This window comes from Notamacropus eugenii, chromosome 5 (genome assembly GCF_028372415.1).
Source record: "Notamacropus eugenii isolate mMacEug1 chromosome 5, mMacEug1.pri_v2, whole genome shotgun sequence".
NCBI classification, from domain to species: domain Eukaryota; kingdom Metazoa; phylum Chordata; class Mammalia; order Diprotodontia; family Macropodidae; genus Notamacropus; species Notamacropus eugenii.
This window is the reverse complement of record NC_092876.1, coordinates 419,193,240-419,205,631: the sequence shown is the minus strand read 5'-3', so window position 1 is coordinate 419,205,631 and position 12,392 is coordinate 419,193,240. Positions and strand designations below refer to the sequence as shown.

The window sequence follows — 12,392 nt, the reverse complement described above, 5'->3', positions numbered from 1 at the left end:
ATCTTATCCAGAAAATCAGCAGTCTATGAGCAGGAAGCCCTCTGCTGCTCTCTGAGGTTCTTGTTCCCAGTTTCTTCACATGGGGGTTTTTCAGGCCCCTTCTGATTCTTCACTCTCTTGTTGCATTAGTCAGGTTCTTTACTACTTTTAATGGCTCAAAGCAGTGTCTCATACTCAGTTGATTCACATTTACCTTATGAGGTAGAAACTTATGAAATATCCCATTTGAAATCAATACTTCTTATTTAATTATCCTATAGTTTCCAATAGTTATTTAATATATCATTTTATTCCTTAAAAAGTTACATGCATATGACCTAAGGGACTATAGTCCTTGGCAGCACAGTCCTGAAAGAAGCATTTGTTGTCTTGGAAAACTGTTTTCTTCATGCTTACACTTTATAAAATTTAGATCAAGTTCCCTTGTTGCTCATTTTCATCAATCTGTTCACACACAAAAGAGGCATCACATGACATCCTTTACAAGGTAATTAGTCATTTAAGTTATGCCACACTTCACTTTTTGCACCTTTTGGCAACCACAGTGCTCAGGGCTTATCTGAAAACTGGGCTTTCTTTATACACAGATTTCTATTGACTACTGTCTTTGATAGAGAGATTTGTATTTGTTGGGAAAAGGCTTATCTGAAAAGTATAAGCTAAATGCTCCCCTTATCCTTTAAGAGTGATCAGGGGAGCAAAATTATCATTTTGTCATCATCTAGGCCTATGTAAACAATGGCTTTCCAAATTTATATATTTATATAAAGACATATTCAGAGTTTCCATTAAAAAATAGATTCCATTTTCATAATCTGTTTAAGTGATTTGATGGGAACCAAGAAGTTGTGATTAAGATTAAGTTTTTGCCTATGTTAAAAATCAACATGTGTTTAATGTTTTTCTCCCTATTTCTCTTCCATAAAAAATTATAAAATAAATTAGAAAACCACAAATAGTTTCAATATATAATCTTGGAAGAAATTTTAAAACAAGCTTAAGGTTTTATATGAATATTTAGTTAAATTATCTCCTCACATATTTTACCTTATTTCTAGGAGAAATTCACTTTAATAAATATGTAACCTGAGTACCAAAAAAAACACAGAGGAATGCATAATAGGAAATGAAGTTCTAAAACTAGAACAAATCTATTTGAATTGTAGTCATTAAAATGAGCACTTGCCTTGGGGAGGAGGAATAATATGAGACCAATGGTATGAGCAAAAAAGAGTTTAGGGCTTTTTGCTTTTGGTTTTAGAGGAAGGTGAACTGAGGGAAACTACTGGGAAAGATCCAGATGGGTGGATTGCACACTTTTTGAATGGGGATTAGTAATAATTTCTCACAAGGGCTGTGGGAAAGTAAGCTATCTCCACCTAGTTTCCTCAACTATAAAATGGGAATAATAATAGCCTCTACCTCCCAGGGTTCATGGGAGGATCAAACAAGATAATATTTGTAAAGTGCTAAGCATAGTGCCCCAGAACATAGTAGAGACTAGGGAAAAGCTAGCTGTTATCGTTATAATCATTACTTGAGTAAATCCCTGGCTGAAAAATGACTGAACTATTCTTATGTCAGAGTCTGGGCAAACCAGTGGTATATTTCAGTTCTGTCTTCTTGTGCTTTACTGTTGCCAGAAAATGTCAAATATTTTACATACAAAAGCACTTTCCCTTATATTAAATCCATGATGGCTTATTTAAGTTAGAATTTGTTTTCCTTTATAATGAAAAACATTGACAATACCATTGACAATTCAAAATATCTTTCTTCCCCTCCTAATCATCTGATAAGGTATTTAACCTCTCGTTTTCTAGAAGTATAATTAAAAATTCAAAGCCAAACAGAATCCCCAAAGATTTTTTTCAGAGAATGTTGTCTGTGCATTATTGATAGCATGAGTATTCAAATAGACTGGTCAATGAGATAATGAGATTCAAATAGAATGGTCAATGAAATACTGAGATTAATAGGGGCCCTTCAGTCCTGGGCAAATGAGTTGGATAATGGAATCAAAACTCTATCCCTGATTACCTCATGTTCCTGCCCAGAGAGCATACTTCCTCTCCAAGACTCCCTAGCTTCTTCTGTCTATGGGGTGCCTCCCTGAAGGAGCTTTAAGGGGCTGCCTCCCTTTGGGGGCTTCCTCTTTTGAGGGGCTGTGACCTCTCTTAAGGAGGAGTCTGCTTGATGTGTTACCTGGAATAAATGCCTTTCCTTGATTTGGAGACATTCTAAGCGGATTCTTTTGAGGCCCTACCATCACACACATGCACGCACACACACACACCTTGCACCTCAATAGTTTGGTGACTTTGTACCTCATTACTTTCATTTCTTCTTCTTCTGTGTGCCAGGAAGTGATGAGACTAGATGTCAAGAGCTTAGATTTTTTTGATGTTAAGCTTTAAGACAACTTTTATGCTCTCCTCTTTCACCCTCATCAATAGATTTCTTAATTACTATTCACTTTCTGCCCTTAGAGTGATATCATCTACATATCTGAGATTGTTGACATTTCTCCTGGCAACCTTAATTCTGGCCTTTCATTCATTCAGCTTGGCATTTTGCATAATGTGCTCTGCATATAAGTTAAATAAATAAGGTAACAATATATAGCCTTGTCATACTTCTTTTCCAATCTTAAACCAATTATTTGTTCCTCTTATCCATGTCTTCCTATAAATCCTCTATAAGGGTCTGACCTGGTATTCTGGGAGTCTTCCTCAAGTCCTTTTAACATGATAAAACATGGAGGCAAGCTGTCCTCATTTTTGTAGCATGTTTGGCCAAACTTCTTTTCTTGACATACATCTATTTTACATTGTTTCTCCTATGCAGTTCTTCCTTAGTAATATGTGCAGCCTATGCACAACCACCATTCATGTCTCTTTATTATTACTTTCATGGTCTACAAGTTTACTTTTTCAGGCTCTTCTGTGGGGCAGAGCCAAGATGGTGAAGTAGAAAGATAGACCTGCTCTAGCTCTCCCTCCATAACTCATAAAATACCTGTAAAAATGACTCTAAACAAATTCTAGAGCAGTAGAAGCCACAAAATGACAGAGTGAAAGAGATTTCCAGCCCAAGATAACCTGGAAGGCCGACAGGAAAGGTCTATTGCTTCGGGCTCAGAGCAGAGCACAGCCCAGCCTTGGCTGAGCAGCACGGTATGGAAAGGACTGGAACAGGCTTCAGGGTGAGGAATCATGAGTAGAAGCTGCAGCTCCAAGACTTCTCAACCCACAAATGCCAAAGACAGCTTCAAAGGTCAGTGAGAAAGCTCTTTCACTTGGGTGAGAGGGGAATGTGGTCTGGCCCCAGCCTGGTCCCAGGGTGGCAGGAGCCACTGTGGCAGCAACGTCCATTTTTAGAGCCCTCAGACTAAAGACCCTGGGGGAATCAAGGATCTGATTTGGGTCTCAGTCTTGAGTGGCAGGCCTGGGATGAGAAGGAGCACTGGCGTGATGGAGCTGGTGGAGGCTCTGGAGAGGGAATCCTACTTGCAGATCCTGGGCAGAAAAGAGTTCTTGTGGTTGCTCCCAGACCAAAGCACAGGCCAGGAGAAGAGTAAACTCCTCTCCTTTGAATGTGCTACCTTGGAGGAACTGAAAACTTACAGGTCCCTAGAGTATACTCTCCACTTGACAAAGGACTCAAATGTCAAGTAACTGGCTGGGAAAATGCTCAAAAAAAAGGAAAAAAAAATATGACTATAGAAGTTTACTTTCTTGGTGAAAAAGCATTTTCTTGCACCCTTTCAGATGAGGATGAACAAAGCATAACATCAGAGGAAGACATCAAAGTCAAGGCTTCTACATCCAAAACCTCCCAACAAAATATTTAATGGTCTCAGGCCATGGAAGAGCTCAAAAAGGATTTTGAAAATCAAGTAAGAAATGTGGAGGAAAAATTGAGAAGAGAAAGGAGAGCAATGCAAGAAAATCATGAAAAGTGGGCCAACAGCTTGCTAAAGGAGACTCAAAAAAATGCTGAAAAAAACAAGACCTTTAAAAATAGACTAACCCAAATGGCAAAAGAGGTCCAAAAAGTCAATGAGGAGAAGAATGCTTTAAAAAGCAGAATGGGCCAAATTGTAAAGGAGGTTCAAAAGCTCACTGAAGAAAATTGTTCCTTAAAAATTAGAATGGAGCAGATGGAAGCTAATGACTTTATAAGAAACCAAGAAATTACAAAACAAAGCCAAAAGAATGAAAAAATAGAAGATAGTGTGAAATGTCTCACTGGAAAAACAACTGACCTGAAAAATAGATCCAGGAGAGAAAATTATGGGACTACCTTCCATGATCAAAAAAAGAGCTTAGACATCATCTTTCATGAAATTATCAAGGAAAACTGCCCTGATATTCTAGAAACAGAGGTTAAAATAAATATTGAAAGAATCCACTGATCATTTCCTGAAAGAATCCCCAAAGAAAAACTTCTGGAAATATTGTAGCCAAATTCCAGAGTTCCCAGGTCAGAAAGCAAGCAGTCAGAAAGAAACATTTCAAGTATTGTGGAAATACAATCAGAATAACACAGGATTTAGCAGCATCTACACTAAGGCTTGGAATATGATATTCTAGAGGTCAAAGGAGCTAGGATTAAAACCAAGAATCACCTACCCAGCAAAACTGAGTATAATACTTCAGGGGAAAAAATGGTCTTTCAATGAAATCGAGGACTATCAAGCATTTTTGATGAAAAGACCAGAGCTGAAAAGAAAATTTGACTTTCAAACACAAGAATGAAGAGAAGCATGAAAAGGTAAACAGCAAAGAGAAGTCATAAGGGACTTTACTAAAGTTGAACTGTTTACATTCCTACATGGAAAGATGTTTTTTGTAGCTCATGAGACCTTTTTCAGTATTAGGGTAGTTAGAGGGAATATATATACACACACACACATATATATATATGTCTATATATATATGTGTGTGTGTGTATCGATATGTATGTATATGTATACTATATATGTGTAGGTATGTATATGCACATGTGTTTATGTATGTGTGTATTATATATGTGTGTATATATATATATATACATATATATATATATGGACAGAGGGAACAGGGTGAGCTGAATATGAAGGGAGAATACCTAAAAAAAATAAAATTTACTGTTGAATGGAGTGTACTAGGAGTAAGAGAAAGGGAAAGGTAGAATGTAGCAAATCATCTCACATACAAGAGGAAAGAAAGAGCTTCTACAATGGAGGGGAAGAGGGGGGAGATGAAAGGAAATAATTGAGCCTTATTCTCATGGATTTTGGCTTAAGGAGGGAATAACACACTCAATTGGATATGGAAATCTATTTTACCCTGCAAGAAGGTGAGGGGGAAGGGGATAGGAGAGGGAAGGTAATAGAAGGGACAGCAGATTGGGGAAAGAGATAATCAGAAGTTAACACTATTTGGGGAGGACAGGTCAAGGGAGAGAATGGAATAAATGAAGGGCAGGCTAGGACAGAGAGAAATGTCATTAGTCTTTTACAACATAAATATTATGGAAGTGCTTTGCATTGCTATACATGTATGACCTATATTGAACTGCTTATTTTCTCAATGAGGGTGGGTGGGGAGGGAGGGAGAGAATATGGAACTCAAAGCTTTAAGAATGAATGTTAAAAATTGTTTTAGCATGCAACTGGAAATTAAGTTTTAATGGAGTATAGAAATCTATTTTGCCCTGCAGGAAAATAGAGGGGGAAGGGTGATGGAAGAAGGGTGAATAATAAAAGGGAGGACAGACTGAAGGAAGGAGTGGATGGGATGCATGCTGTCTAGGGGTGGGGGATGGGGAGAGTTGGGGGAAATGTTTTGAATTCAAATTCTTGTGGAAGTGAATGTTAAGGACTGAAAAATAAACAATATATATGTATATATTTTAAAAGTTTACTTTTTCAGATACTGTACATCATCAACGGGCATTTTTTTTTTCTGGAGGGTTCCAAATCTGTGATTTAATTCACGTGGTGAATTCTCACCAAAGAAATTCCTTTTACTAGTGTAGTTTACTTAAGAGAGTTGCCTGGGGGCACTGAAAGGTTAAATGGGGCAACAGAGAAGGGAAAGGAATAAGAACCTAATATATGTCAGGCACTTTTTACAAATACCTCATTTGATCCTCACAACAACCCTGTGAGATAGGAGCTATTATTATAGCCATTTTGTAGTCAAACAAACTGAGGCAAAGAAAGGTTAAGCGACCCTTCCAGGGTCACTTCCTTGCTCCAAGCCCAGTGTTCTATCCACTATGCCACCTAGCATCCCCTAATAACTCCCACAGGGTCATATAACTAGAATCTGTGGGACTTACAGCTAAATGAGCTTTAAACCTAGGTCTTCCTGATTCTGAGGTTAGATCTCCATCTATTATGTTATGTTGCTTCTCAACACTGGACAAATAGTGTTGTTAAATAGATAGGTTTTTGTTTTGTGAAGAAGCAATGAAAAGCATTGTGCAACTTCTCAGAGACAATCCAGTCTGTTATCCTTTTTTCAGTTCTAGGCTCACTTCAATGTTCATAATCAGTATTTGTCTAAAATTTATATGGGCAACTTAACTCTGTGACCTTGAACACCTCTATATGTCTCAATTTATTCATGTGTGAGATGGAGACTATAATATCTGCTCTCCCTCATTAAGGATTTAATTGGTAAATAGGTATGAGAGTACTTTGAATCATAATAACACTTTATAAGGAGATATTATGTTCATTGAACAATATATTTTACTTTACAATGTGTTACCTATTGCATAGGACAGATCATAGTAATTTTTAAAAATTCAAATCATATTATTCTAACATCAGAACTTAAAATTATTCTGTCATATTTTTCCAGACCCCTTTAGCAATCTGATGACACCTACAAATCCCATCTCAGAAAGTTTTTAAATCATAAAATAAAATATATATTATTACAAAGAAAATCAATTAAGTTGAAATTTAGTTATCAAAGTCTTTTTTTTTTTTTTAATTCAAGGATCACAGGTTAAGAAAACCTGCCTTAAAGTAATCAGTGCCTTGTTTTGGCAGACTTAAGTAACAAGTCTGATTTCACATAAGACAGCAGCAGAACATTCTAATGGATTGTTTTCTAAAATGAGTTTTAGAATAGTCATCTGTAAACTTTTTCCAGCTGTTTTCATTCCAGCACATTGCATAATTGCTGCAGAACTGGGATGGGTCCTTAACAATTACTGAACAAGTTGGAATTCTGAGAATTTAAAACAACTGTCATCTTAAAAGGAAGGCTATCTAGAAAAATTTTTTTCTAGCAATAACATTGAAGAATTTTATGTCACTTGAAAGAACTGTGCACAGAATAATATGCAGTCATTTAAGTACCCAAATCATAGCCCTGGAGCAGGACTTGAACTTTCCTAATTAAGTGATGTATCAGTCAAGGCTAACATGTCTTATGAAAAGATTTCTTGTCAAGCACATAACCTGTGTGAACATAACAGGCGTAAAAACAAAATCACTCATATACTTTCTCTATCTTTATGTAAGTATGAGAGTGTTTATGGAAGATTTATAATAAGTACAATTTCAGAGAGGACTCTAAGAGATATTTGTGATCACCCAGACAAACCACTTTATTTTATCAACCAGAAAACTAGGATCAGAGACAGAGTTATTATTATGTAGACATTCAGAAACTTCATAATAATTTGGTGTTGTATTTTTCTCAGTTTTCAAATCTACTGACAGATTATTCTGTCTGTGTTGTTATTATTCAAGGTAATAACTAGATTGAAAATAAAATCCCATAAACTTGTACTTGCTCATTACTTTTTGTTTCTCAACTTTTTTCTGTCCTAAGCTTAGATATGATAATATTTTGATAAAAATCCAAAAAAAAAAAAAAAAGAAGAAAATAATTTCACTCATGTTGCAGTTTTGCTTTCTTAAATGTGTGGAGTAAAAAGCAATGAGCTTTTATTCAGGAATCATTTTATTAATACAATTCACATGCTGAAGCTGTGTCCCCATAGTATATTTCTATGGCATATAGCTTACAAGTGGAATAAAAGGTTTGAGGCATTACAACACAGCTCATGACTGACTTTTAAATCATGTATTCATTAGGACCATTAGATGAAGAATCAGAAACTTGGGATTCAAGACTTTTCTCCTTCACACGAAGAATGGACTTCAGAGAAGGTTGAAGCTCCTACAGATAGAGTTTTTCTTTTGAGTGTTCCAATGAAGGCAGTGACCTCTGAGTACCTCCACTTTCAACTTTATAAGCAATCGTGGAACTTGAGGAATGAAGGCAGGAGCAAGTCAGAAACAAAGAGTAACTAAATTTCTCTGCTTTGATTGCCATCTTGTAAGAAAAATGCTAATGAATTAAAAACTAAAAGAAACAAGAATTCTCCAATCTGAATGTATACCTGAGTTGATAAATCTTAATCAGATTTCTCTATCAGATAGCTACAATGAAGATAAAAAATAAATTTGAATTTTTAAAATTAAGTCTAACTTACAGTTTATGCACTCTTAATAGTTCTGAATTTCTATATGTTAAATACAATTGACTGAATATTTAAAAAAATCTACTGACTTGTGGTAGGTTTATATCATGTAAAATTTTTGCTGAATTGATTCAACCTTTCTTTTTTTGTAAATAAAAAAGGTACTTCAGGATTCTAAACTGGGTTATGATGTCAAAATTATAGATCAAGGCAGGGCCAAGATAGTGGAGCAAATGTAAGCATTTTTGCTGAGCTCTCCCAACATTTCCCTCTAAATAACTTTGAAAAGCACATCAAATTGAATTCTAACTGGGAAAAACAGCAAAAGTCAGAGTAAGTCATTTTCCCGGACCAGGGCAACTTAGGAAGATAGAAATAAAGGTCTACCGACAATAGATTGATGGCTGGCCAGGACCACATCATAGTGGAAATGAAACCAGATGTGGGCCTTGAACATGGTGGTGGCAACAGTAGTAGCAGTGATATTGAGAGGATTCATTGCCCAAATATGGTAAGGGGTTTGAACACCTGGTCAGAAAAAATCTAGAGAGGACTACTGTGCTAACTTGTTGGCACTGTGTTTAGGATTGGGCACCATCTGGTCCATTACCTGTTAAACAGTTGTGAATCAGAGGTGGATAGGAGTACTTGTGGTCACAAGGGAGCAAGGGCCATATCTGAATATGGGTTGCAGTTCCAGGATAGAGAGGAGCTTTGTTCATGAGAGAGCAGGGTCCCTACCTGGGAAAGGACCAGAGTGCAGACCAGCAAAGCTGTAATCACTTCTCTATTTGGACTGCACCATTTTAGCAGCACCAACAGTTTATAGTCTCCAAAATCTAACTTAAAGACTGGAATTTGGGGCAGTCCCCATCCCCCAGAAGTAAGCAGAGCCCAGCTCTAACATAAAGTCCAAAGTCAAGAAATGGGCTAGAAAAATAAGCCAATGACAGAAAAAGAACATGACCATAAAAAGCCACTGTGATGAGTTTGCTCTCGATGCAAACTTAGAAGACAGTATCTTGACACACTTATAAGGAAAGCCTCAAAGAAAAATTCAGGTTGAACAAAAACACAGCCAGAATTCCCAGTAGAGCTAAAGAAGGAGACAGAAAAAAGCAAAAAACTGATTTTAAAAATTAAAAAAAATAGTAGAGGAAAAATTAGAAAAAGAGAGTAATGCAAGAAAATTATCAAATGAGAAAAGAGGCAAAAGAGAGCACATGAAGGAGAATTCCTCAAAAAGTAGAATTGACCAAATGGTGAAAGAGACACAAAACTTCACTGAAAAAATAATTCCTTAAAAATTAGGATTAATCAAGTGGAAGTTAGATGAAACATCAAGAAACAATAAAAACAAAGTGAGAAGAATGAAAAAAAATGGAAGAAAAATTCCAATGAAATATTTCATTGGAAAAACAATTGACCTGGAAAATAGATCAAGTAGAGATAATTTAAGTATCATTACACTACCTAAAAGCCATGATCAAAGAAAGAGGCTAGACATTATATTTCAACAAATTATCAAGAAAAATTGCCCAAATGTCTTAGGACCAGAGGCAAAAAATGAAATAAAAAAATTTATCAACCATTTTCTGGAAGAAATCCCAAAATGAATACTTAGAGAAATTGTCAAATTCTACAGCTTCTTGGTCAAAGAGAACATATTGCAAGCATCTAGAAAGAAACAATTCAAATGCTGTGGAACTACAGTCAGGTTTACACAAGATTTAGCAGCTACCACTTTTTTTTTTTTTATGGCAGTGAATCTCTTTAATCATAGGAAAGCAAGGCAGCTTCATGAACAATAAAATAAAATACATATAAACAAAAAAACTAAACATTTGATTCTCTGAAAAACAATAATACAATAAATGATATAAGCTTCTTTCCATTTGAGGTGTCAATTTTCATTTGGAACACCTTTGAAAGCTTAGATTTTACTTGCTGCAGCAAGGAGGAGAGATCATAGGCTGTGAAATTTCAAAAGTCCTCACAATGTCCTTCCAATCTTGATAACTCAGTGATATAACATCTTGGTGCCTGATTTGAGTACCTTGTTCATTTTCCTCATTACCCTGAGTTATGGGCTCTATTATTGGCAGTTTGTCTTGGTCAAGCCTTATTCTTGCAAAACCATCCTTTACAATGAAGGAAACATGGAAAATATTTTCCACAGTTCGAGCAAAAGAATCTGGATCAATCACAAAGTCGAAGAAGGATATAGGAGTCTCAGGCTCTTCTCCGAAATAAGTCTGCAGTAATCCCAGGATTGTTTCCACCTCTTTTTCTGTAGCCTCTTGTTGGGACTCCTCCATTTTTTTCAACTCAGCAGGCATGGCCCTTTCTTCTTCTTTCTTATCTTTTCTTCTCTGACGTTCACTCCGTTGCTTTGGCACAGGAGGATCAGTCTTGAATGAACCAAACAAAAAGTGGAATGTTGGAGCGCACTTTAAGAATTTTATTGATATTATTCCAACTCTGAGCCAGGAATCTTCATTTAAGAAGCCAATAAGAAGAGATTCTTCCTCACTATCACTTTCTTGTACTTCCAGACGATTTAGACCCATATACTTAAGCAAATCTTCAGTATATGATGTTGGATCAAATAAGGTCATATCAGAATGCAACTGATTTGCCTTTTCTTTACCCAAGTCTGAAGCCAAAACAAGAAACTGAGCATCTAGGGCTGCTTCTCTTGCTTGTGACACTCTGTTAAACAGCTGGTTGGCTTGTTCAAGTGCATCTGTTAATTTGTTGCTTTTTGAACTCAACATATCTTCCCGTTGTTGCTGCACGTTGTGGATGAGCTCGCGGTACTGATGGCGGATCAGGCGCCGCTTGCCGTCGTCGCCCTCCGTCTCCAAGTTCGGCTCTGAGCCTCCGGGGGCCGGGCAGGGCTCGTCGTCCGCCGCCTCGCCATCGCCCCGGTCGTCGATGCCCTGGTTTTGCTGCGGGGTCCGACAGCCGCTCGCCTCTCGCGGGGTGGGCGGGAGTGAGTCCCGCGGCCGGCTGGTGCTCGCCCGGGCCGGGCCGCGGCTGTAGTTCCCCAGCATGGCCCTAGCCCCGCTGTGGCTTCACGGAGAGGAGTAACTGTGCACACCCTCCGCGGGGAAAGGGAAGGGGGAGGGGAGCAGCTACCACTTTTAAAAAGCAGAAGTATTGAAATATGATATTCCAGAAAGCAAAGGAGCTAGGAATATAATGAAAAATGACCTACCCAGCAAAACTGAGTAATTCCTTCAGGGAAAAAATGGACATTGACTGAATAGAGGACTTCCAAGCATTCCTGATGAAAAGACCAGAGCTGGATATGACATTTAATATAACATTTAAAGAAAGATTCCAGACAAGCATAAAAAGATAAATGTGAGAGAGAAATAATAAGGAATTTAATAGGGTTATGAAGCTGTTTATATTCCTAAATGGGATGATACATGTAGCCCCTAAGAACATTACTATCATTAGGGCAGTTAGAAAAAGTATACTTAGAAAAAGGGCCTGCGTGTGAATCTCTTATGTTGAGCTGATTTGAAAAGAAGAATGATGAAATGAGAAAGATAGACACTTTGGGAGATGGGAGAAGGGAGAGAAAAATGGAGAAAATAATCTCATATAAAAGAAGCACACATGAGTTTTTATAATAGAGAAGGCAAAAAAGTAATGGAGCAATGCTTGAACCTCACTTTCATCTGAACTGGTTAAAGGAAGGAAGTATGTGTGTGCTGTGTATGTGTGTGTGTACACACAGACACACAATTGGGTGTAGAAATTTATCTTCCCCATCAGGGAAGTAAGAGAGGAAGGGGATAAGTAAAAAGGAAAGGGCAGGGAGGGAATATTAGAAAGGCAATGGACAGAAACAAAGTAGTCTTTGGAGAGGGGACAGGAAAGGG

General features: G+C 37.2%; 1 long non-coding RNA gene and 1 pseudogene across 1 annotated transcript in view; one reads left to right on the top strand and one right to left on the bottom strand.

Moving 5' to 3' along the window:
- Window positions 1-8,493, top strand: part of LOC140507056 (uncharacterized) — a 72,960-nt gene extending 64,467 nt beyond the window's left edge. The window contains exon 3 of the long non-coding RNA XR_011968188.1: window positions 8,108-8,493. This is a non-coding gene — a long non-coding RNA (uncharacterized lncRNA). The remainder of the gene's footprint in view (window positions 1-8,107) is intronic.
- A 1,747-nt stretch (window positions 8,494-10,240) lies between these two features.
- On the bottom strand, window positions 10,241-11,624 carry LOC140507053 (non-structural maintenance of chromosomes element 4 homolog A pseudogene; annotated as a pseudogene).
- Between the last annotated feature and the right edge of the window lie 768 nt (window positions 11,625-12,392).